At 54.0% G+C, this 4,113-nt stretch overlaps 1 long non-coding RNA gene across 1 annotated transcript; it reads right to left on the bottom strand.

Annotated features, from left to right (window-relative positions):
• Positions 1-1,953: 1,953 nt before the first annotated feature.
• LOC128822783 (uncharacterized) lies at positions 1,954-4,019 on the bottom strand. Its single transcript, XR_008441596.1, has 2 exons — positions 3,948-4,019; positions 1,954-3,156 (listed from the first exon to the last, which is right to left on the bottom strand). It is a non-coding gene; the product is annotated as an uncharacterized LOC128822783 (long non-coding RNA).
• Positions 4,020-4,113: the final 94 nt, after the last annotated feature.

Below are 4,113 nucleotides of genomic sequence, written 5' to 3'. Positions count from 1 at the left end.
CCAAGGCGAGCGGCGGGCTGAGCTCGTCGCCCGCTGCCTGCCACCGTTTCCTCCGATACGGCCCCGTCTCTTACCGGGGTGTCGGTGAGCTGGCTCCCGGAGTAAACGCTGCCGCAGCCGCCGCTCCCCAGCAGCGGCCCTCCCGGTGGAGCTGCTCCAGCGGAGGCTTCTCTGGCCGTACGGGCGGCACTGCGCTCCTGCTCTTCTGCACTGGGAACCCGACCACCCAGCGCGCTGCTGCTTGCCGAGCTGCCCCATGCTACCTACTCTCTTTCCATTTGGATCCATTCTCCCTTGTCCTGTCTCTGCTTGCCCTCGTACAAAGTCTCTGTTCAGCTTTCTTGTAGGTTGCCCTCAGGTACTGGAAGGTCACAGTTCAATCAAGTTTAAGTCCCTTTCCCAGGCTGAAGAAGCCGAGCTGTGTCAGCCTTTCCTTGCAGGAGAGGAGCTGCAGCCCTCACATCATCTCGGTGTCCCTCCTCGGCACCTGCTGCAGCGTGTCCAGGTCCTTGCCGTCGGTGCTGGGGAGCCCGGCAGAGCCGGACGCAGCACTGCAGGTGCAGTGGCAGCGGCAGGGTGGAGACACGGCCCTGACAGCGGCTCCGGGACCAGCACTTGGCGATTGGCCGCCCGCATTGCAGAGAGCCGGGGCCCTTGTGCCTGCCCTTCTCCCCAGGGCGCCTTTCCCCACCGCTCGCCCGCCCGCCCGCTCGGGGGAAATGCACCCTGTGCCGCCCCTCGCTGCCGCCCCTCGCCGCTGCCCCGGGGGCTCCCCGGGGCCATCTCGAGGGCCCCAGGCCTCGGCCTCACTGTGCTCAGCCCAAGGCTGTGGAAAAGCAGATTAAAACACCCAGCCAGAAAGTGCCCTATGATTCCAAGGTCAGTCTTTTGTCTACAGCACAGGTTTGCTATCAGAGTCTGGCTGGGATTATAAAATCACCAGGAGAAAAGAGCATGAACAAGTTCTGCTTTAGCACTACCTCAAGGCTTTGAGGGAGAGGGTTTGTGGTGCTTACTTGCTCACAGGGACACACAGAAAGTGTTGAAATGGTAAAAATAGTCCAAACCCCTTAGAAATTGGAAGGAAAACCTGAGGCACTGGCAGCTAGCACCTGAGAAACCTGTAGCTTTTGCTCCTATCTTCCACCTGAGAGCTTCCTGGGTGGGGGCAATTCTTCCAATTGCATCAGCGTGGTCATGGCTAGAAAGGGCAGTGAGCAGATGGATTTAGCTTCTCGTGCCAGCCCCTGAAATGCCAGTTGTCATTTGTGTGCGCTGAGGATTCTGCTTCAGACTCAGAACTTGCGCAGCTGCTCCTGGGGCGCCGCTCGCACGCAGGCGCAGCGGTGCTGCAGCAGCTGTCCCGCACACAGGGAGGGCTCTGGAGCCTCCCCAGGGCCACCAAGGAGGGGAGGAGGGAATGTGCCTGGGATCTGCTGCAGTACCGTGAGGTTGCGGGGGATCCTTCGGTCTCTTTGATGGGCGAGGGAGCGGGGCAAATTGAATCAAGGTGAGACAGGGATCAGACAGCCCCACGCCAGGCAGCGTTTTCTCCCACCTGGGCTCTTCTGAGTCGAGCGAGCTAGCGAAGCCTGCGGAGCAAACGAGACCTGGGAGAGAGGGAAAGGCTGTCTAGGAAGGAGTCAGATAAACCCGTGTGGGCATTTCTCTTTCCAAGGGGCTCCTGGGGAGACAAAGGAGACAAGAAGGATGTCCCATCTCATGACATTTCCTGGGATTTGCTTTTGTGGTGGCTTTGGCAGTGTTAGTGGTCTCAGGTTATTGGGAGGACTCTGTGGTCTTAAAGGTCTTTTCCAATGGAAACAGTGCTGCAATTCTAAACCTCCATTCTTGCTTTTGAAGGATACAGCCCCCCTCATTAGACCCCCATTTGTGTTTTTAAGGAATGTAGCATCTGCCTTTCCTTGAAAGTAATAGGAATCAGGCTTTAAATGCTCTCAAAACACTTTAATTCCTTGCTGTTAAGCTGTGTGTTTGAATTGAGGTGCTTTTGTACAGAAAGGTTTGAGCATGGGATAAATGCAGGCAATTCAGCTGCAATGGCACTTGTTTCATCTGCTTTTCTTCTTCCTTTCCCCATGGGTGGCCAATTTGGGAGTATTTGTCTTGTACTTTGAGTTCCAGCTCAGACTTGCTCATGGATGTGCTGTAAAACCTTATGTACCCCTTTCTACTGAAAAATGCTTGCAGACTGGTGGGAATTGCTAGAGACAAGGCTTACAAGCCAATCCCCAGTATGATTAGCCCAGTGTCCCTGCTTAAACCCAGGTATGCTTGTATTAGAAAGGAGTGAACTATTCTAACTCGCTTGCCGCCTCCCTTTTTTTTTGTTTGGTAGTTCTTGGGGCGAGTCCTGGGTGCTATTCCAACTCTTTGCTATCAAATGTGTGAAGGCATGATGCTGCTGTAGCAGGAGCCTGAGTTCAGTGGGAACATGTCCAAAGCACCGGGTCTCACAGCAGTGGGCACGGTGAGAGACTTGCCTCTGCTGCCATGGCCATCCAGCCATGGGAAGAGCAGCTGCTGGGGCTTGCCCCATTCTGCCAACAGCAGTCTGCCTCCAGCATGTGGACTGTATGGCCATGATTCTGACAGAATGTGGAAAATGCATCGTTTGAATGTATTTTGATGGTGTCTGACATCACCTGACTGGAGCAGTTTGGTAGGCAGGACGCCCTGTGGGCAGGGCCATGGCAGGGATTAGTGGCTGGCACTGGCACTGGCAGTGTTATTTTTCCAGACAGGCTCCTGGTACAGCTGTGGGGGAGGGCACCAGCAGCTGTATCAGCGCAGTGAGCTGCAGCACATGGAGGAGACCCTCATCTGCAAGAGCCCGTCACCCCCTTTGCTGCCCCCATGGTGGCACAAGATGATTCCGCCACAGGTGAAGGGCTGCAGCATGACTGGAGACTCCTTCAGCCAGGACTTGTTGCAATCTCATTGCTGCAGCTGTGCCCGGAGGATGTTGGCCGGCAGCGGCGCTGCCGATGCCCAGGAATGCTGCTTGGCCCAGAGAGGCAGAGTTTGTACAAAAGCTGCATTCAAAGCGCTGATCGCGAGACCCCGGAGCTGCTGGCGAGTGCAGCAGCTCTTCTTCATTCCGTGCAGGTGAGAGCCCAGCCTTGGAGCCTTTCCCTGGGGACAGGGAAATGCTCTGAGTATAGTTTTGAATTCTCAGGGACAGTCCAAATGAGAATTGTTTTGAGGCAGGAGTTGTAATGTTGGGTTTGGGTGTGCCTGCAAGAAAGAAAGTGGGGATAAACCCCTGCCACAACGAAGGAGAACTTTGCATGGCCAATTTACACCCTATCAATACACTGATCATATTGGCCCACTGAATACTGGGGGCATCTAATGCAGAGTGCAAAGCTTCTTTGAATAGATAGGAGAGATGAGTCTTGAAGAAATGATTTTGCAGATGCAGAAAAAGGGATCAGACCCACGGGTCCCTTGGCTCAGGCTAAGTTGTGCCAAACCAAGCATGATTAGTTTTATCTGCTCTGTTGGAGAGTATTTCAGAATGACCTGCCTATCGTGCTATTTCCATGAAGGAAATTTTGAATTGTCAGGAACTGCCAAGATCAGAAATGTTTTGAGGCAGATCATGTTTATGTTGGGTTTGGGTGTCTCTGCAATAAAGGAATCAGGGAATAAAGCCCTGGCACAAAGAAGCAGAGCAAAAGTGGAATGTTTGGATGGTCAATTTGTTCCCTACAGACATCGGCCAACTGAATTGTGGGGTCATCTACTGGGGAGTGCAAAGCTTCTTTTACTTCCACCGCCTGGTGCCATTGTTTGTGTCCCACCACTTTGTTTGATGTGAAGAGAAATAAACAAAATCCCACAGCAACAAGCTGCAACCCAGAACTGAGTGGGAATTACAGAAATAAAGGCCTTGAAAAGTAGCTTTGCAAAGGGTCTACTACCTAGACAGTGTGAAGCCTTCAGGCCTGGCCTGGCTGGGCTTAGGGCTGGCTGCCCTGGGGAAGGGAAGGGAAGGGAAAGGGATGGAGTTGGGGTGGGGGTTTGCAGCCTTGGAGACAAGAGAACCACTGGTGAGCGCGTCACAAAGGGGCAGCCCCACGCTGGGAT

This window comes from Vidua macroura, unplaced genomic scaffold, assembly GCF_024509145.1.
Source record: "Vidua macroura isolate BioBank_ID:100142 unplaced genomic scaffold, ASM2450914v1 whyUn_scaffold_105, whole genome shotgun sequence".
In the NCBI taxonomy this organism is placed as follows: Eukaryota; Metazoa; Chordata; class Aves; order Passeriformes; family Viduidae; genus Vidua; species Vidua macroura.
This window is presented reverse-complemented; position numbering and strand designations above follow the sequence as displayed.